At 38.6% G+C, this 22718-nt stretch overlaps 1 protein-coding gene across 7 annotated transcripts in view; it reads right to left on the bottom strand.

Annotated features, from left to right (window-relative positions):
• Positions 1-13808, bottom strand: part of RNF111 (ring finger protein 111) — an 83791-nt gene extending 69983 nt beyond the window's left edge. For 3 of the 7 annotated variants that reach the window (XM_029950658.1, XM_029950659.1, XM_029950660.1), the window contains exon 1: positions 13400-13807. The gene's annotated coding sequence lies outside the window, so the exon portion shown is untranslated. Of the gene's footprint in view, positions 1-11023; positions 11138-13060; positions 13317-13399 lie in introns of those variants that run through there. The other 4 variants (XM_029950653.1, XM_029950654.1, XM_029950652.1 and 1 more) reach the window with 4 other exon arrangements.
• Positions 13809-22718: the final 8910 nt, after the last annotated feature.

Genomic DNA, 22718 nt, shown 5'->3' with positions numbered 1-22718 from the left:
AACAAACCACCAGTAAACTTGACTGAAGGGTGGTTAGAGGAATGAGCAGACAGGAGATAAAACAAAAAACAGCAAATTGTTAATTACAGAATGTATGTGATGGGGAAATGGGTGTTCACTGTACAATTCTTTCAACTTATATGTTTGAAAATTTTCACAACAAAATGCTAGAAGGAAAACATGAGGAGCAAAAGAAGCCAAACACAAAAAGCTGTAAAACAAATTAATCTGTAATGTCAAACATCAAAACAGTAGTTGCCTATGGTAAGAGACAGGGTGAAAGATGACAGAGGAGCAAGAAAAAACTTTCTATCGTGATAGAATATTTTATATCCTGATTAGACTGTTGGCTACATGCATTTATATACATTTGCCAAAATTCACTGAACAGTAAATTTATGTGCCTTATAGTGTATATAAATTATACCTCAATTAATTTTTAAAATACCTTTTCTATCCCGCTCTCTGCACCCCCCCACTCTGTCTCTGTCTCAAAAATAAGCATTAAAAAAAATTTAGGGGGCCTGAATGGCTGTCAGCTAACTGACTTCAGCTCAGGTCACAATCTCACGATCTATTGGGTTCAAGCCTTGCATCGGGCTCTGTGCTGACAGCTCAGAGCCTGGAGCCTGCTTCAGATTGTGTCTCCTTCTCTTTGCCCCTCCCGCCACCATCCCTCCCTCTCTCATCTCAAAAATAAACATTAAAAAATATTTAGGGGCGCCTGGGTGGCTCAGTCGGTTAGGCCTCCGACCTCGGCTCAGGTCAGATCTCACATTCGTGGGTTCGAACCCCGCGTCAGGTTCTGTGCTGACGGCTATTTAAAAATTTTTTAATGTTTTATTTATTTTTGAGACAGAGAGAGACAGAGCCTGAGCAGGTAAGGGGCAGAGAGAGAGGGAGACACAGAATCTGAAGCAGGCTTCAGGTTCTGAGCTGTCAGCATAGAGCCCAATGCAGGACTTGAACCCACAGACCACAAAATCATGACCTGAGCCATAGTTGGACGCTCAACCAGCTGAGCCACCCAGGTGCCCCAAATATTAAAAAAAAAAAAAACAACTTAAAAAAAATATGTCCCCTATAGACAATCTGGGATATACAGAGAAATTAAGCACCCCCATCACACCATTCAAATAAAATATCACCATACTTGTCTCTTCTGACAAAGACCATGCCCGCTGGAAATAAAAATATACCTCACAATCTTCCTTAAAGGCAATACAGAAATATTGGTTAAGCTCCTGAATTTTGGAATTCCTTTCTTAGGTGAGCCGAAACTGACTAACTTAAATCCCTTCAACTCCATTACTGCTGTCTTTAGCAAGTTACTAACCATTGAATGCCTAACCTCCTCATCTGAAAAATGGAAATATTTACGTTAAAGGGTTCTTGTAAGTTTTAAACAAAATCATGTATGCACACGCTGGCTTTTATTATTGTTTTTAAACGTGAAAAGTCAACTAACTAGCTTTTAGAAATCATCCTGGCAAAAAAAATCCACAAGATTCCCATTTCCTTTTCTTTCTTTCTTTTTGTTGGCAGGAGGCTGGAGGGGGAAGGCCTTCAATTCTCTTAGGTACACCTACCTCAAGTTAGTCTATCTTATTCAGATGAACCTCAATTCCTCTTGAAGATCAGATCAAAACCCTGGGGCACCTGGATGGCGCAGACTGTTAAGAGTCAGACTCTTGGTTTCGGCTCAGCTCATGATCTCATGATGGTGAGGTGGAGCCTGCACTCCCGATGACAACACAAAGCCTGCCTGGAATTCTCTCCCTCTCTCTCTGCCCCTCCTCCCACTTGGGCTTTCTCTCTCTCTCTCTCTCTCCTCTCTCAAAATAAATAAGTAAACATTAAAAAAAAAAAAACACAAAACCCCTGAAGTGTTAAAGTACCCAAAGGGTGGGGTAACAAAATAATACAAATAAAACAAAAAACTAGATTAGGAACGATGGCAGCTGGCTGAGAATGTAGGATCTAATGTGGTGAGCAAAACTGCCCAAGGAAACGATTTCCCCTTGGATAAATTCCAACAAGTTTATTCAAATAAAACTTGCTTTTGCTCTTCCTGCATGATTTAGGTCAAAATATGTAAGCTGAAGAATATTAATTAAGAACATGTTCTAAAGAATAAGAACTAGAGTCATAAAGGGAAAAAACAGACAGATAACACTGACATTTTAATGACTGAAAGTAAAGGCACACTGAAAACTGGATTATGGAAAATACCTCTAGGTAGAGAGCACACCCATAATGTGAATTCAACAATACGAAAACAAGGAAAAAATAATTTAAACCATGTAGATTATGCTTGCAATTCTGCTCAATAATTATAAACCCAGAATGAACACAAGAAGATAAAATTTTACTATTCTCTAGTTGGTCTCACTTCCCATGTGCCTCTCGTGATAACATCTTGCTGTGCTGTCAGATTCTAATGTTTAGAGCCATTTATTTTTCCCAAAACACGAACCATAAACACAGCCTACCACTTCATTTAGAGTTTAACAATGAAATGTGATTTGTTCCAATACTGAAAGAAAAACAGTATACGTTGAACTCTGAGAGATTGTGTCTCTATGTTTTATATTTTATGGGCAACTTTAGGGATTTCCAAGGTTATTTTGACTAAATGACATTTTTCTCTTCCTTGGGTCTGTGTACTCTGACAGCAGAGTGAAAATCCTTGTGACAAGAACTATAATAGTAAGTGTATTAGACAACTGAGGATACAAGTCTGGAGAAACCAAGGATTTCCTACCCTCTATGCTACTATCAGCCAGTATTCAAAAAACCCATTTGGGTTTTTTTGCTACTAGCCACTGCTCAAGGTCATAATTAAGAAGAGAGTTAAGATGCTATTCTATCCCCCCCCACCCCGCCACCAAAACACTCATATTCTGGGTATACATAGTAATCTTAACCCCAATGTGGATTCCCATACATGTAAGTCTAGCCTCAACACATTTACTTATATATTTTGGGATAATCTTTAGAATTTTGGTTTCAGTATATATATGAGTTCTTTCTGTTAGAGATAATCAGAAAAAGAGTAACTGAAGATTAATAATAATGACAGGAAAGAAAAGAAGACTTTTTTTCAAATATTTATTTATTTCAGGGAGAGAGAGCGAGCAGGAGAGCACGTGCACACACCTGCACACAGGCTGTCAGAGCAGAGCCACCGTGGGGCTCGAACTCACGACCATGAGAGCACGACCCAAGTAGAAATCAAGATAGGACACTTAACCAACTGAGCCACCCAGGCACACTAAAAAGAAAAAAATATTTTAAACTGAAGCTTGTTCAAGATAAAGAAGAGTGAAATTAAGTCCAGGTCTTAGAACTGCTATCTAGAACTGCTATCTGTGAAGAAAAATATTCATTCACATGGGAATAAAATTGGTAAATTCAAGAATCTAAGAAGAATAATGTACTCTGTGATGGCAAATCACAGGATAAACACAAGTTATGTAATCCAAACTTTTTCTGCCCCAACACCTGGGATCAGATCAGAATCTCGAAATGTTACCTAGGCAATAGAAATTAATTTTACAGTAGCTTATTAATATTTTAGAAGATATACTATCATTGATAACACATTAGCTACCATTTACTCAGTTTACTATTTTCATTCAACAAGTATTTACTGAGAGTCTATTATAACGTGGCCACTGTTGTAGACACTGGGAATAGCCATGAACAGGAGATAGACAGACTTTGCTTTCATTAAAATTACACGCAAATGAGGACAAACAAGGTACAAGTAGACAATCAAGATAATTTTGGAGAGAAATTGTGCTATTAAGAAAATAAAGAGTAAAAGCTGACCATCAGTGGGTTCCTCACTAAGAAGCTAAAGACCTGAATCATGAAAAGGAACAAGCCAAGCCACCAGTCAGCCACACCACTCAATGCTAAAGGAAGAAAGAGCATTTCTAGCAGAGAAAATAATAAAGAAAGATCATGTGGTAGGAACAGGCCTACCAAACAGCAAACAAGAGAAAGAAGGGGAGTAGGAAGAAAGAAAGATGGCACACAGATGGCTCAGAGGTGGTCAAGGTCCAGATCAGGTAAGGCCTGTAAGGAATCACGTGCCATGTTTTTATTTCATTTTAAAAACTATGATCTCCAAGGAACCAAGAATTATAGAAAGTCAGGCCACTTGCCGAAGGTCTGCCACAAACATCTGGATCTTAATTCTTACAGAAGTTGCTGATTTTGTTCTCTTACATTTTAAAAATTAAATGATAGTTGTGTAGGCTTTCATATGTTCATTCATGACTTCAGTTCCCATAACATTATTTTTATATTAGATATTTGTAAATAAGATTACTCAGCTACAATTTCTTCTATTTTCCATGGAGATTTTTGGAACTTAGCCTCCACAGTGCTAAAGGTCGATTAAAGTGGAGTAACTGAGGGGTTACTCTCGAGGTTCATGAGTTCAAGCCCGACGCCAGGCTCTGTGCTGACAGCTCAGGGCCTGGAACCTGCTTCAGAGTCTGTGTCTCCCCCTCCTCTGCCCCTTCCCCACTCATACTCTGTCTTCTCTCTAAAATACATAAAACATTAAAAACTTGTTTTTTTAACGTAAGATCTCCTCAAGTGGAGAATAAGGGTAAAGGCAAGTCAAAGAAATGGCAGGCAGGAAGGTGGTTATGAAAATAAGATGGTTAGGGACATCTGGGTGGCTCAGTTGGTTAAGCATATGACTTTGCCTCAGATCATAATCTCACCATTCACAGATTCGAGTCCCACATTGGGCTCTGCGCGTACAGCTCAGAGCCTGGAGCCTGCTTTGGATTCTGTGTCTCCTTCTCTCTCTGCCTTTTCCCCCTTCCTCTCTCTCACTCTCAAAAATAAATAAACATTAAAAATAAAAAAAGATAGGGGGTGCCTGGGTGGTTCAGTTCGTTAAGTGGCTGACTTTGGTCAGGTCATGACCTCACAGTTCATGGGTTTGAGCCCCACAGCAGGCTCTGTGCTGACAGCTTAGAGCCTGGAGCCTGCTTCAGATTCTGTATCTCCCTCTCTCTCTGCCCACTCCCTGCTCACTCTCTTGTCTCCTTGTCTCTCAAAAATAAAACATTAAGAAAATGTAAAAATAAAACAAAAATTAAAAAAACAAAAAATAAATAGAAAAGAAAATAAGATGGTTAGTTGTTTTTCAACAATCAAACTCTATATATTCCCTCAGACTTATATAGGTAAAGACAGAAGTCTGTATTTGACCTATTCCTCGTCTTTTCATTTTATTATGACCAAAAAACTTTTTAAGTATAGTTGACACACAATGTAACATTAGTTGTAGGTGTACAACATAATGATTCAATCTCTCTATTATGCTATGTTCACAAGTGTAGCTACCATCTGTCAGAAAATGCTACATAATACCATTGACTATATTCCCTATTCTGTACCTTTTATTCCTATGACTCATTCATTCCATAACTGCAAGTCTGTATCTCCGAGCCCCTTTCACCTATTTTGTCCGTCCTCTCCTCTCCCCTCTAGCAACTATGTTTGTTCTCTTTACTTATAGCCCTGATTCTACCTTTTTGTTTATTCATTTATTTTTTAGAGTCTACATGTAAGTGAAATCATATGGTATTTGCCTTTCTCTGATTTATTTCACTTAGCATAATATCCTCTAAATCAATCTATGTTGTCACAAGTGGCAAAATCTCATCCCTTTTTTATGGCTGCACAGCACTCCATAAAATGTTCATTTTTATCTAGTATTATATATAGTTCTTTAAAGACATGTGATTTCACAGAAAATACAATCAAACCTGTGAGTCATTCTGTAGATGTTCTGTAATAAAAATCTTACATCACATGATTTTCTTCACTTAATGACTATTTTGTATTAAAGAACACAGCTGTTCAAGTAGACTCAGACTTTGTAAAGTGAACCTATTTACATGTGTACTTTTCCACATATTTTAAACATGATTCTACCACTAAAAGTTGGGAAGAGCGCCCATTTCCATGTCAACAATGTAACTCGCTCCTGGTATTTATCAAAAGTTCACATTTTGTTTAACAAACATGGTAAATTATACGTGGAACTTTCTCTCAAAATCCTTGCAATCTCCACTAAATGAAAAAAAATTTTTTTAATTCACCAAAAAAGAAAAGGATCTAATAGCAAGAAAGAGCAACAAAATCTTATCACCTGACAACAACTCCAAAAAGAGAACAGAAAGAAAAAAAAAATAACGGCTAAGATGTCCTGAAAGCTAATAAATCAGAAATCACCAGTCTCCTCATCCACTCCACTCCAGTCACAACAGCTTCTTGGCTTTTTCTTGAGGAGGCCAAGTATGCTATGCTATTGAATCTGCTCAGAATGCTTGTCCCCCAGAGAGCCATGAGGGTCTCACTTGTTTCCTTCCAGTCTGTGCTAAAAATGCTTGTCCTTGAGACCATTCTCGATCATCTTATATTTAAAAAGCTCACCTCACCCCCATCTTCTTTTTCCATCTCAGTTATTTCCAGAGTCATCATTTGTAAAATGTACTTGTTTTACCAAAAGTTAGTCTTTGTTTCATCACTATTATATGTCCCAAATCTTAGAACACACAGTTGGTATTCAAGAAATATATGCTGAATTATTACTTAAAATAATCTAAAATTGTGACACAACTATATCAAAAGAAAGGGTGAAGAAAGAAGTATGAATTTATTTTCCCCAAGAAGTCAAGAGATAATGCAAAAGATAACTGGAACAGCAATGCTCAAAGGTTTTGATTTGTGAACCCCTTTAGAATCTAAAAATAATTGAGAACTCCCTAAAACTTTAAACATGTAGCTTATATTTATCAATATTAGAAAATAAAATTGATAAATGCTTTAAAAATTATTTTTTTAAAACAGCAATAGTAAACCTATTATATGCTAATATTAAGTAACATTTATAGTTTTTAAAAAAAGTTAAAGTGGTACTGTTACACATTTTTGCTAATCTCTTTAATGTCTGACTTATTGGAAGAAACCTGGATTCTTAAATCTGCTTCTATATTCAGTCTAATAAGAAATCCAGTTTCACACAAATATGTAGCTAAAAGAGAAGAGTATCTGGGTGGCTCAGTTGGTTAAGCATCCAACTCTTGGTTTCGGCTCAGGTCATGATCCTGCAGTTCATGGGTTTGAGCCCACATCAGGTTCCACAGCTAGCAGCACAGAGCCTGCTTGAGGCCCCCCCTCCTCTGCCCCTCACCACCCTGCTCATTGTCTCTCTCAAAACAAATAAATAAACTAAAAAAAAAGAAGAATATCTTTAATAACTCCATCAGGTAAGTGTATATACTATTCTTCTATATTAACCCAAAACAAAACTTAGTAAGTATAATTTTGTAAAGGTTACTTGCAATGTTGAATCTGATACCTTATCAATGAAACTTCTTATTTCATTAAAATTCTATCGAGATCTTGCACTTATATAGATCTTTCACCACACACATGATTTTGTAATATCACTCACTGGTCATATGAAAAGTTAGTCCATGAAGTAATGCATATCTTCCAATCACTGACACATTTCATTATACAATAGCCAAAAAACCACACACACACATACACACACACACACACACACACACACACACGCACACACGCACGCGCGCACACACACACACACCACACACACACATTTTGTTCACATCACCATCAATTTCATCAAAAAGGTCCTAAGAAGCTGCCAAACTCATAGTGGCAGATATGTTTTCCAAAATTCTAATTTGCTTGGAAGCCTTAATTTTATCTTGGCAGTAATCTGTCAGTTGTTTTCCATAAAGTGACAGGCTCACTTCATTCATTTCTGAGAAAATACACATAAATACCCATGTTTAAATAACTATAGTTTGTCATTCTTTCAAGTAAAAAATACAGTTTCACCAAAAAAAAAAAAAAAAAAAAAAAAGCAACTAAGTTTGCTAGTTCAGCCTGCAACTCAATCACACAAGTACTTTTTTTTCAAGAAAAGCATATTTTGGGATGGAGCAGAAGTGCCTTATAACATTCTGATTTTATCACATGAATTATTAAAAAGAAAAAAATATTAAAAAGACATGTACTCAAGGGTCAAGATTAATAAAATTAACAGGTTCTACTGGTTTTAAAAGACATTGTTAAATGAAACTGGTTTTGTTTTTGCTTTTTTTCATGGTTTTCATTCATAAATGAAACTGGCTTGGTAAATGTGTAGTAATGAAAAATCTGATGACTATTAGTACAGTTTTAGCCACTGTCTTAATATGCACTGCAGAGCTAGCAGCTTTGCCCATCACCGTGTTTATAGTATCACTGCAAATGTCAACACAGTTAAGCAGTGAAGAAGAACTTAGTATTATCAAATACTTTCATTCAACTCAGTCAACTTTCTGAAACACGTGCAGATCCTCCCCCCCACAAGAGGACATACTGCTATCCTGTATACATATAAAATAGTAAGAGGAGATAGATCTCCAGGAAAAGAACAGGGATGGCAAGAAAGCTTATTTTTCCCTGTATGCCCCTTGTAGCTTATGAATTTGGTACCCTTTATATTGCTTTTATCTTTAAAACTTAAATATGTTTTTAAAAAAACAAAAAAAATTGGCATCAAAAGTAGTTAAGTAGACATATCAGCATATTTAGAAATATGAACATAAATGCCAGAAAGAAAAAAAAAACTCTAAGAGTTTAAGCTCAGGTCATGATCTCATAGTCTGTGGGGTTAAGTCCCACACTAGGCTCTGTACTGACAGCTCGGAGCCTGGAACCTGGAGCCTGCTCTGGATTCTCTGTCTCCCTCTCTCTCAAAAATAAACATTAAAAAAATGTTAAACCATGTACACATATTAATTGCCTCAAATATTAACTGGTTAAAAGCCATTCAAAATACTGTCTGGTATCTTGGTGGCTGTCTTGGTCGGTGCTGTCCTGCACCTAAGGCAGGAAGATGGTGGTCGCAAAGAAGACAAAAAAAGTCGCTGGAGTCAATCCCCTCTAGTCTCCAACTAGTTAGGAAAAGTGGAAGTGTGCGCTGATGTACAAGCAGCTGAAAATGATCAGATGTGACAAAACAAAACTGATGATCCTCGCCAACAACTGCCCAGCCTTGAGGAAATCTGAAGTAGAATATTACACCATGTTTGGCCAAAAATGGTGTCCATCACTACACTGGCAATAACACGGAACTGGGCACAGCACGTGGGAAATAACTGCAGAGTGTGCACACCGGTTATCACTGATGCAGGTGAGTCTGACATCACAAGAAGCATGCCAGAACAGATTGAACAGCAAATCACACAAAATTTTCCTTTAATAAAACTGGCCAGAGCTGGTTTTAAAAAGCAAAAAGCCCAAAATACTGACTGGAAAAATACTTACAAGTCAGAGTTAAAAGATAAGTAAATAAAGCAAATCTCCACACATAGGTGAAAGAATGGTTGTGAAACATCCCAAGTTACAACTTTTGAGAAAAATGTGCATGTGTTTCCACTCATATTTGAAGCATTATTCTATATTATAATAAAAAATCTCATTTAAAAACCTAGCTAAAAAGCAACAGTTTCCTTCAGACTAGAATGTCTGATGACTTAAAAACAGTGACGTATGTACACCTTGTCATTTTTAACAGTTAAGTGATTAACTGTTATGATGTGGCACAAAGTAAAATTTTATTTTTTACCTACTTCATTTGATCATAATTCAGATCAAATCGAACTTATTTGAAAAAATAGGAAACTAATATAATGTTTTATGGTAAATTAATTACTACACTTATTTCCTTCATAAATAAAATCTTCATAGAAATATAAACTCACTATCAACATCTAATTTAAGTTTAGGTTTCTCCGAGGATCTCCTAATCCAGGAAATAAGAGATTATTTCTATATATAAACAGATACCTCAAAAGCAAATTGGGCTCCCACTAAAAGGAACCAGGGCTCCTTAGAGGAAAGCTGATTCCAAGACTGAGACAGGGAAGATTTAAGATGAGCTTGACCATCTTGTTGTGCCAGAGAGGAAATAAAGTACTCATAAAAAATTAGGTATGTCAAAAAACAGGAGCCAGGGTGGAGAGGCTCCCATGGGACAAATGTAGGATAATTTGAGCACCAAAATAAGTAAAGGCAGTAAAATAAAACAGGAAGTACATAGGTACATACATATTGATAACAGATAAGAGTGCTTCTTTCATACAACAGAAGGCCTATTGATAAGATAGAGGAGTTGGGAGAGTTTGAAAATAAGCATTTTGCAACCAACAAAGTAAAGATCAACAGAGGCAAGAATCGCCAATGGATGCTTAGATAAACATAATGTCGTTATCATCCCTAACAAAATTAACATAATTCCTTGATATCTAACATCCTTGATATCTGATATCCATTCACATTCATAGTTCCCTAAAAGTGTTCCAAAAATGACTTCCTACAATTGATTTGAGTGAGGATTTAAACAAGGTCAACACATTACATTTGGTTGCTACACATAAAATATTTGTATCCTTTCTTTTTACATTGTCTATCAGGAATTATGGAAAAGCCTAACACACAAACCAAACAACACTTGTAGATTTTTCAGAATCAAATACAATCCCAATGCATTCGTTGTTCCCTCTGTCTGCAAGAGTCCTCCAAATTATCAGTATGACTGATTCTTTTTAGTAACTGATCACAAATCATCACCTCTAAAAATAAGTTAGACCGCTCACTCTACAGTACAGCCCCACTTCCATTCATTCTTCATTGGCCAGTGCATGGTCCTGTTTTCTTCAGGGCATTCACCACCACCTCAAACTATTCTGTTTATTATGTTTCCCACAGTAGAATGACAACTCCCTGAAGGCAAAGTGCCTTCCTCACTGAAGACCAAAAACAATGCTGAGAACATAAGCGGTTCGATAAATACATACTGAGTAACTAAATAATAATGCAGTACCTTTATTCAAAATGTAAGCTCAATTTAGGATTTGTTTTTAAACATTTGTAGTTCACTCCACATATAATGATATGAATTGAATACCTGTAGAAACCTGGGCCAGCTGTTACGAAAGGATCTGTGGAATCAGGAAAGAAAGAGCAGAGGTGTAAGGCATTCAAGCGTAATTCTGGACTTTAACTGAACGATTACAGGTTTCTGAAAGAAAAATTATTCAGGATGATTTAAAGAGCATTACCAGAAGTAAAACAAAGTTTCATCTCTTAGGATCATACGAGAGCTGTTAAATCATATGTAATATCTACAATGGGAGAGAAGCATTATCTAGAGCAACAAACATGGCCGTCTCATGTTTTTTGGTTTTTTCCTGCCTCATATAAACATGAAGGGATTTATACTCTCAGTACTGCACTTCTTTCTAGGAACTGAATCATGATAAATACACCAATAAGTACCAAAAGCACCTAACTAAAACTATGAATCATTAAATTGGGACCTAGAGAAAACTAGAAAGCTATCCCACACTTCTCACTTAACAACTGAAAAGAGATCTGAAGCCAAGGATGGTTATCAATAAAGTCACCTATCAAGGAACAGCAAGCAAAGTTAGATCTAAAATCCAGATCTCCTGTCTCCAGCCTTATATTTTTTCATAAGATAATGTCACCCATAGAATGTTAATGTCAAGTTACTAACATACTTTAATTACTATCATTTTTAATACTGTCACTTTTTTCTTCCTATTGAATTCCTAGCTCAAAGGGGGGAAAATCAAAACAAGACACATATAATTATGCTCTAAGTAAAGCATGTTACAGAAACCCCTCTTTGGCAAAATAATAAAATGTCTAAAAAATTTAACTGGCTTGACTCAGTTTTTAATCCCACTTTAAATTTTAAAATGAAGATAACAGGGCACCTGGCTGGCTCAGTTGGTGGAATAGGGGACTCTTGATCTCAGGGTTCTAAGTTCGAGCCCCACATCGGGGGGTAGCAATTACCTAAAAAATAAAGAGCCACACCTAAGATCCACCACCCCTGTGAACAAGGAGCCTCCACTCTTCCCAGTTTTTCTTACAGTAATGTTCAGATGAATTCACAAACACTGTCACCAGTTTTTAGAATGTTACTCTGAATCTGATGGCAAACAAATGAGCAGGAGAAAAATGTCATCTGTCCAAGGTTAAATGAGAAGAAGCGGACAACAGTAAAATAATTCAAAGCTTTAAAAAAATTAAAGATTTTCGTTCAGAGAAAGAGGGCTTTTTTCTCATCCTGTTTTGTCTCACAAACACAACCAAGGACTACTATTTACTATGAAAAGCTACAGTTTATGCTGACATGAAAGTGTTTCCTAAAAAAACAAACAGTAACAAACTATCAAAATGTAGATCTTCACTATAATATAGCTGAGTAAAAACATTATTACAGAACTTCCACACAATACCGAAATCACATTCTAATGTCTGAAAGCAATGACACACACACACACAAATACGAAAGGAAATGGGACCTCAGCGTATATTTTCCCCAGGCTGCTCTTTTTGGTTGAAGAGGTCCCTAAAACAAGAAAATTAAATATAAAAATACCAAGTAAATAACGTATGTATGAAGTCAGGTTCAAAAACTAAAACAACTATTAAACGAAGTCTATGTCAGCTGGCACCTTACCACTCCAGAGAGTTCTAAATTCATAACGCACATAAATCAAGAAACAGGAAAGCAAACAATACAATGGAGCCACTTCACACTGCGAACATGAACAAAATAAATGAATACCCTATACTTCCTGGTATTTTTTTAAGCACTAAAACTTGGGACTTGCGTTAAGAAGTATCTGTAAAGATCTATTATAGCCTATTTTAAAATTACGGTGACAAACCTCTATTTCTACAGTACAGAACAGATATTTCCACTACAGCCTTGGCGCTGCCTCTGATAAATTACCTAAGGACAATAATAAAATACCAAGCTTTTATAATGATCAAACCAACTCTACACAAAAATCTGACGCGTCTGTATCTCTGCTGTTCCGCGGACGTTTCCTTGATCACTGAAGAAGACAACTCCCTAACCGTCAGGGCTGACTTAGCGCCCTCCAACACCCCGGGTGCGGGTTACCTTCATCACTCCATTGTCAAATCGCACTCCCACGCCTCAGTCCTCAGCCCCCTTCCCAGACTCCAGGGAGAGTCCAAAGAGGGAAAGAAATCCCCTCACCCACACTCCCTTGCTGTGGGGTGTGGGTGTGTCTGTAGACGAATGCTTTGCTCAAACACAATTAATTCCACTGCGGAGACCCAGACCCTAAGTCACTACGGAGCCAGCGATAACCGGCCGGTCGCCGACCCCAGCCTTCCGCGGCCGCAGCCCTTCCTCTTTCTCCCCTCCAGGCCGGCCCCTCCCCCGTTGCGCGCACGCGCGGCCTCCAATCGATCCCCTCCCCCCTGGCCCCCTCACCTTAATCATTAGCTACCCTTTTCCCAGGGTCCGGGAATCACTGGCCCAGGAAGGAAGACAGAAGAGGAAAGAGGGGGAAAGGTTGCGTCGAGAGCCAGTGATCTGCGCTTCAGATCTCGGCCTAATAGGCCCCTATAGTCAAGAGCTGCGTCTGTCACCGCCACCAAACCGTACGAGCGGCAGCGCCTGGTTCGGCCCACTTCACCCAGCTTGGATTCAGAACTCCTGATTTGATCCCACAAGAACTCCTTCACCGAAGCTGCGGGCGCTTCTGTGCTGCGCAGACCGAACACCTCGCCACCGTCGCCGCCACTGCTGCTGTTCTCCTGCCGCCGCCGCTGCCGCCGCCTAACCAATCCCTCCTCTACCGAGCGAGCACGACACTCTGGGTCTTTACGACAGTTCGGAAAGTGAGAGAGCAGTAGCCTTCACGCCTCCATTAATACCTGTTTCTGCGCTTGCTCAGATTCGTTTCTCAGTGTCCCGCCCCCTCGTCTTCAGCCCTCCCCCTTTGTGCTTGCTTCATGAAGTCTGTTAGCGAAGCCGATTTTCTAAAGCTCATTAATTTATTTTCCTTGGTGATTGTGTTCTGCATTTAAGCTAACTACTATTTATTGGCTAATTTTTTCGTAACTAAAAAGTACCACAGAATTAAAGAAACCACAGAATTATTGACTACACTTAACAGTAATTCAAACAAAAACACGGTTTACGGTCATAAAAAAATAACACCCAGATCATACTTGCTAATGACATAAAGATCATAGCACCTCGCTCTTAATTGTGAATTTGCTTCCAGATTCACTTCAAAAGTGGTAACAGATATCCTGGGAACTAATTGTACAATCACCTCCGCCTTCTTAATTATTTTATGAAAATCAGTAGATAGCAATTGCTTCATTATGTGCATTAGGAGGATGTACGGAAGGAGAATATAGGCTTTAGAATCAGACAGACTTCCTTTCAAATCCTGATGATGCCAATTAACAGTAATCAGATTCATTATACCTTTATAAATCTTTCCAAAAAAGAGGGAAAAAAAATGTCAATTACACTTCAATTTAAAAAGAAAATAAAAGGGCATCTTAGGCCCAAAAAAATTGATTCTTTCTTTATAGAGATAACATTATTTACCTCAAAGTGTTCTTGTGAAATTAAATAAGATATTTATATAAAGCTGTGAACCTTATTCACCAATTTAGTGTTCAATAAACATTAATTTCCTTTCTTTGTCATCAACCTATCTTTCCCAATATGTTTTCTTTTGTTCACTTATGTTCTCCATACTTTTGTGTGAAGAAATTTTTTAAAACTTTTTTTAATGTTTATTTATTTTTGAGAGCCAGGGCGAGAGAGAGCATGAGTAAGGAAGGAGCCGAGAGAAACACAGAATCTGAAGCAGGCTCCAAGCTCTGAACTGACAGCACAGAGCCTGACACAGGGCTCAAACCCACAAACCATGAGATCATGACCTGAGCCAAAGTCGGACGCTTAACCAACTGAGCTACCCAGGTCCCCCGAAAATGTTTTAAAATAATAATAATAGGGGCACCTGGGTGACTAAGTCTGTTACGCATTCAACTTCACATCAGGTCATTTTTTCATGGTTCTCGGGTTCGAGGCCCACATCGGACTCTCCGTGCACAGAACCCACTTCAGATCCTCTGTCTCCCTCTCTCTGCCCCTCCTCCACTCATGCTCTCCCTCCCTCTCTCAAAAATAAACATTTCAAAAAAGAAAAAAAGAAAAGATCACAGATTTTGTGGGAAAACTGGAAGAGCATTGGAGTAGGAATTTCCCTCAATCCTATTTTCTTGCTCTAAACATAAAATTCTGCCTGGACTATCTTATCTACTGCCACGGTTTCAATTGTTATTGACTCATGACTTCTCAAAATCATGTACTTCCAGAACCACAGTTCCAGACCTCAACTTTTTTTTTCAACCTCTTGACCCATGCTCTTCAAGAAAGTAGACACTTGCCACATGTAGCTATTGAGCACTTGAAATGTGGCGAGTATGAAATGCGAAGTGCTGTAAGTGAAAACTATGCATTCAATTCAAAGATACAATACAAAAATTGTGAAAATCTCAATAATTGTTAATATTCATCACATGTTGAAATAATATCTTGGTTATATTGGGGTGAATCAGTGTTTCTCAAGCAGGGATGCTTTTGTCCCCTTCCTCTGGGATATTTACCAGTAATTGGAGCCATTTTGGTGTTCACAACTTGAGGGAAGGATGGCTACTGACATCTACTAATAAGAGGCCAGGGATGCTGCTAAACATCCTACAAAACACAGGCCAGCCCTCCACAACAAAGAATTTTCTGGCCAAAAATGTTAATAATAATAGTTGAGAAATCCTGGAGCTAAATAACATATAATATTAAAGTTCATTTTACCTATTTCTTTTACTTTTTAAAATACAGCTACTACAAAATTTTCAATTACATTTTTTAATGTTTTTATTTATTTTTGAGAGAGAGATAGGCAGCATGAACAGGGGAGGTCAGAGAGAGAGGGAGACACAGAATGCGAAGACAGGGTCCAGGCTCTGAGCTAGCTGTCAGCACAGAGTCTGATGTGGGGCTCGAACCCACCAACTGTGAGATTATGACCTGAGCCGAAATCCGATGCTTAACCGACTGAGCTACCCAGGCGCCCCTAAAATTTTCAATTACATTTGTAGCTCACATTATACTTCTATTAGACAGTGCTGACTGATCTAGACCCAAATGGCTATTCTACTGGATATGTCATTTCCACTTTTATCTCCCACAGGTATCTCTAACACATGTTCAAAATAAATAAATAAATAAATAAATACAGGTATAGTATATTTATATTGTAATGTAGAAGGAACAGGGTGGTGTAGTAATGCTCTGAGAACACAAAGATAGAAAACCGTAATCAAACCAGGAGGACGTGATGTGTAAACTAAACTTTGCAACATAAATGAAGACAGTCAAATGAAGCAAATAAAGAGGACATTCCAGGCAGAAAAGATCAGGACATGCTCAGGTACAAAAACAGCAAGAAGCAAATTCTCTAGTAGGATCTACTGAATGTATTGTGTAAAGAAACTATAAAAAGATGAGGGAAGAAAAATACAGATTAAGTGAGGTTGTGTTTTCTAACATGGGGAATTTGAACTATTTTATACTTAAAACTATGGGAAGCCATTAAAGGAATTCAACTGGAGGAGTAATAATCAGATTGAGTATCAGAGGTACCATTATATAGGCAGAATAGGGGGTGGATTGGAAAGGGACAAAAATAGAGAGGTGAAGACCAGTTGAAACAGCAAGCAAAAAGCGACAAAGGTGATAGAAATGAGAACGAGAAGAAAGGGATAGATACAAGAAGATTAAATAACTAACTGGAGTGAAGGAGAATCTCAGAAGCTTCCAGATTTATAATAAGTGGTTGGGTAGAAGTGCCATTCAGGAAAAAGAATAGCAAAACTCAACTTGTGGGGTTTGGGACTTTTGGTTGGGGTGGGATGAGAAAGGAGGTTGAAAGGAAATAATTACTTCTTTATTGGGCAAGTTGAGTTTGAAGTGTCTAATATTTAGCCGAAGTGCAGATTCCAGTACACTGTTGAATATATGGGTTTGGAACTCAGGAGTAGCCTGGGCTGAAGACAGAGATTTTTATAGGAATTAACTTGTGATTGCTGAAGAAATAATTTTGATGAGTTCATCCAGAATATAAGAGGAAAGAGAAATACCTGGGGAAGGGTGATATTTTAAGAGTTGAAAAATGAAGAAAAGTCCCAGAAAAATAAAGATGGGCCAGAACAAAAGCAAAGGGAGAAAAACCTGATGAGGTGGGTGATAAAGATATGAAGTGTCCATTAGTTTGGCAATAAGGAGATCTGTAACAAGAGTAGTTTCAGAAACTGTGTCGTACATTTTAGAACAGAGGTTCTCAACAGGGTCGATTGTGACCCCCAGGGATTATTGGACAATGTCCAAAGATATTTTTGGTTGTCATAACTGGGAAGATGCTGCTGGTATCTAACGTTTACAGGTCAGGGACATTGCTAACCATCCTATAATGCATAGGACAGCCCCTACAACAAAGAATTATCTGGCCCACAATGCCAATAATATTCCAGTTCAGAAGTCCTGGCTTAAAATGAACTAAACATTGTACATAGACAAGGACCGGTGCTTTTTCCAGAAAATGACAAAACAGAAAAAGATAGGTGTTCCTATATTTAGCAGGATAAGGAGTCAAGAAAGGGAAGGCTTGAATCCAATCAGTATGCTGAAAGGAGGAGAGCAGCAGAAAAAGAGAAATGAAAGATAATGGAAATACAGGGATGTTCGACAGAAACAGGGGAAATGGGATTCAAAGCTCAGATGGAAGAACTTGCCTTGGGTAGAAGAGATATTCCTTTCACTGAAACAAGTGAGGAGAGGAAGAAAAGGATTGCACAAATGGACTAAATTTGTTAGCTTCAGGGTGCAAGTCCAGGACTTGCTCACTGAATGACCTTGATGTCTCTGTGAAACTCTAGGTAAGGTCATCTACTAAGGCAGCAGGTTTGGGAATGGTTGGGTGGAGAATAATTAGGAGAGAGATAGAAAAATCAGAGTAGTCACTAACATGATGGCAGGGCAGACAGTAGGTAGACAACAAATCAAAGGCAGGAAAAGCAGATCAGAAAGGGGGAGAAGGGTGTGACTGAGAGGACAGGTGCCAGGAAGTTGTATTTAAGGGAATAATGGTAGATTATAGGTTATAGGGGTGGGAGAGGTCCCTCCCCTCAATTACATACAGTTTCCTGATTTCTATGCTTCTGCTCCCACCACAATTATCCCACCACTCCCAGTGCAACCTTGAACAACCCTCAGAGTATGGTAGAAACTGACTGAGACACTAAGCTGCTTAAAATCCTTCAAGCATCTTCCTTCACCATCACTTTCACAAGTCCTTAGCTTGTCAAATCAAGCTTTTCAAAATCCAGATTCTCCAGAGCCGTTTCACACAACCCATTCCCACCATCCTATTGCCTGCTCCTGCTTAGACTTTGGCAAACTTCTCAAACTACTTGTAGTTCTCCAGTAAAAACATGGAGTGTTCCAGTATCTCCCAGGAGTGCTTCGGCACCTACTATTTCTTCTGTCTTTTTTTTAAATTTTTTTAATGTTTTATTTATTTTTGATACAGAGAAAGACAGAACATGAGAGGGGGAGGGGTAGAGAGAGGAAACACAGAACCGGAAGCAGGCTCCAGGTTCTGAGCTAGCTGTCAGCACAGAGCCTGACGCGGGGCTCGAACCCACAAACGTGAGATCTGACCTGAGCTGAAGTCGGAGGCTTAACCGACTGAGCCACCCAGGCTCCCCTCTTCTGTCTTAAAAAGCCTCCCTCGGGGTGCCTGAGTGGCTCAGTCAGTTAAGCATACGGCTTCGGCTCAAGTCATGATCTCATGGATTGTGGGTTCAAGGCCTGTGTCCCGCTCTGTGCTGATAGTTAACTCAGAGCCTGGAGCTGCTTCAGATTCTGTGTCTCCCCCTCTCTCTCTGACCCTCCCCTGTTCCCACTGTCTCTCTCTGTCTCTCAAAAATAAAGAACATTAAAAAAATTTTTTAAATAAAAAATAAAAAGCTTCCCTCTCTCAACCATATCCCTCATTCCTGCTTTATCTGCTTAGCAAACTCTTATGCATTCCTCAAAGCCCCCCTTGATGAAGCATTTCCTTACCCTAGTCTTTTGTTCTTACAATAGAGCTAACAAACACTCCTGCTTTTGCACTCTCTTCAATCCTTGCATATACTTCTGTTAGAAGTGTTATATTTATATACACCTGTCCCCCCCCAACCCACTGGAAAAAAAAAACCTAAGAATAAAGAAAAACCATGTCTTCCACTCAGTAGAAAAATATTGCTCAATAAATATTTACTTAATTTATAGAATAAAGACATGGGGCCCTATTTTTGCCACTAAGAAGCCAGGAATCCTTAATCTTAATCAAATAACTTGAACCCTTCCAAAAATTAATTTTACTCTCCTGTGGAAAGATCACAGCTACCCAACATACAGTCCAAACCAAATTCTGCTTGCCCGAAACTGAAGCAAAAAACGTTTACCAAACTAGCCTGCATATATGGACCAGCAGTGTCTGACTATCTGGTAGGCAGGAGTTTGAAGAGCTTCCTTTAAACACAGAACACTGAGCTGGGTCACCTGCAATAAATAGGAAAAAGGAAATTTTCCAGAAATTACCACAGTTAGAGGGAAAGACTGGTTTGCCCACCAACCACTTCATAATTTACAATTACAGAAAGTTTGCAAATGAGAGTAACTGATTATGTGGTCAGCTTTGTGAGTTCTTGGGGAGAAAATTGTTTGGAGACTTAATGTAATGAGTTAGGGAAACCTTGGGAACTTGCTGAATATAATTACTTCAGTAAATACATTTCCTCAGATGAAAAGGTTTGGGAAGAATTAAAAGGACCTAAGAGATGAACTGGTCAGAATACTTAGTGTTTTGCAACATTTTACTTCCCATTTAATATACAAGGATATCACTGAAACTTGAAACTGAAAAGAAAATGTTATAGATTCTACAACACTGCTGATTTAGTTGAGGCACTACAAGACCTCATTAAAACTTAATATATACGGCCACCTGGGTGACTCAGCCAGTTTTAGTGTCCGACTCTTGATTTCAGCTCCAGTCATGATCCCTGGAGCTCAGGATCAAGACCTGCATCGGGCTCTGTGCTGAGCATGGAAACTGCTTGGGATTCTCTCTCTGTCTCTCTGTCTCTCTGTCTCTGTCTCTCTCTCTCTCTCTCTTTCTCTGCCTTTCTCCCCCCTTGTACTCGCGTGCTCTCTCTCTCTCTCAAATTAAAAAAATGAGTTAAAATTTTGTATATAAAAGCTGATATTAGATTCCAAAACACAGACTGTTTAGTTTAAAGATTATAGGGGCGGGGCGCCTGGGTGGCTCAGTCAGTTAAGCCTCCGACTTCAGCTCAGGTCAGATCTCACATTCATGGGTTTGAGCCCTGCATCAGGCTCTGAGAGCCTGGAGCCTGCTTCCAGATCTGTGTTTCCCTCTCTTTCTGCCCCTCCCCCTCTCATGCTCTGTCTCTCTCTGTATCAAAAATAAATAAAAAATTTAAAAATTTTTAAGATTATAATCTTTATTATACATACAGGGGAAGAAAAAGAGAGAAACAAAGATAAAAGTCATTAGACCAGAATTTCTTTCCTACCACTAAACTTCTTTAAAGTCATTTTTTAATCTAATGAAACCATTTTGAATTATAGACTGAAAAGTTGAGGAGTTGGGGTGCCTGGGTGGCTCAGTCAGTTAAGTGTCTGACCTTGGCTCAGGTCACGATCTCACAGTTCGTGAGTTCGAGCCCCACGTCAGCTCTCTGCTGACAACTTTGAGCCTGGAGCCTGCTTTTGATTCTGCGTCTCCCTCTCATTATGCCCCTCCCTGGCTCATGCTCTGTCTCTGTCTCTCTCTCAAAAATAAGTAAGCATTAAAAAAAGGTTTTTAAAAAGTTGAGTTATTTGGTGGAAGGATAACCTCCACAAGTACAATTTTGGTAACTTTGTAATTTTTAAAGTTTCTCTGACTGCTTTTGGAGTGCAGCCTTCAAGATACATTTGAATTACAAAGTACTCATACTATCCATGTGGCTCAGTTTCTGAAAAAGTGAGGTAACAAATTATGGACTAAGAAGGAAACATAGAATGCCTGGAATTTTGAAGACAAGCATTTGAAACTTGACGTATCCTGAAATACTTCTGGATATCTGGCCTAATTGTGGCCAAAGGTTTGAGGCCATCTGGTTCTGTGAAAGTACATTTTCAAATAAAACTGTAGGAAAATGAAAGGGAAAGCCATCACCCACCCTGGTCATATAGGTATAGAAAAACAACTGAGGGGTCTGAATTGATTGACAACTGTTCTCAGAACTAGTTTTGTCTGTTAATCACCAGTAATTATATACTCTTCGTCAAAGTTGGTCATAGGTTTCCCACTGAAGTTTTAGATGAATATAACAGTTCTTTGAATGTTTTTGAATGCTGTTTTGAAAATCCACATTTTCTGAGGGTGCCTGGGTGACTCAGTGGGTCAAGCGTCTGACTCTTGATTTTGGCTCATGCCATGAGTTCTAGACCTGCACCTGGTTCTGTGTGGACAATACAGAGCCTACTTCAGATTCTTTCTCCTTCTCTCTCTGGCCCTCCCATATGGTCTCTCTCTCTCTCTCTCTCTCTCTCTCTCTCTCTCTCAAAATAAATAAATAAACTTAAAAAAAATCCAAAGTCTTTGAAGAACTCATTTTTGTTAGCATCAAAAAATTCACAAGTTTCTGACATAATCTCCAATGTCAGAGTTCTAGCATTTCACAGTTTGTTAGTAAGATTTATACCAACTCTGCAATATTACAATTTCAAGTGTGATTTACATGCTGGCAAATTATTTGCAAATTCAGAACAGGAAGTAAAAATGTTTCAGTCTACTTGCTTGCTACTTACAGATCATGTGAAGTTTTCTCCAAACATCAAATATTTCACCAAACCATATTGGAATTTCTTTAATTGTCTAACATGTATCTTGTGTATAATTGTGGGTTGTAGGATTGCAAACAGAGACTGCACTTTTTTAGCTTTTAGATAATATAATAGATTTGAAACATACAATATATAATGGGGGACTATTCAGAAGTATATAGAAGAAAAAAGAAGAAAATGAAATGAAACTGCCCATATCATGAAAGGAGGTTTCTAAAAATATTTTACAACTTGAACGTTGGTGGGAGAGTGGTTAGATAGCTGCCTTCCAAGCAGTTGGCCCAGGTTTGATTCCTGGCCAATGCAGGCAAGGGTGTTACTTGGGGTGCCTGAGTGGCTAAATCAGTTGAGCTTCCGACTTTGGCTCAGGTCATGATCTCAATCTCATGGTCTGTGGGTTTGAGCCCCACGTCTCTGTGCTGGCAGCTCAGAGCCTGGAGCCTGCTTAGGATTCGGTGTCTCCCTATTTCTCTCTGCCCCTCCCCCACTCATTCTCTATCTCTCTCTCTTAAAAATAAACATTAAAGGGGCGCCTGGTTGGCGGTCCCAGGTCATGATCTCACAGTTCATGAGTTTAAGCCCTATGTCGGGCTCTGGGCTGACAGCTTGGAGCTTGGAACCTGGAGCCTGCTTTGGATTCTGTGTTTCCCTCTCTCTCTGCCCCTCTCCTGTTCATGCTTTGTCTCTCTCTCTCTCTCTCAAAGATAAACAAACATTCAAAACTTAAAAAAATAAACATTAAAAATTTTAAATAAATAAAAAT

Source organism: Suricata suricatta, chromosome 9, assembly GCF_006229205.1.
Source record: "Suricata suricatta isolate VVHF042 chromosome 9, meerkat_22Aug2017_6uvM2_HiC, whole genome shotgun sequence".
NCBI classification, from domain to species: domain Eukaryota; kingdom Metazoa; phylum Chordata; class Mammalia; order Carnivora; family Herpestidae; genus Suricata; species Suricata suricatta.
Note: the sequence above shows the minus strand (reverse complement) of the source record. Positions and strands in the feature narration are given on the sequence as shown.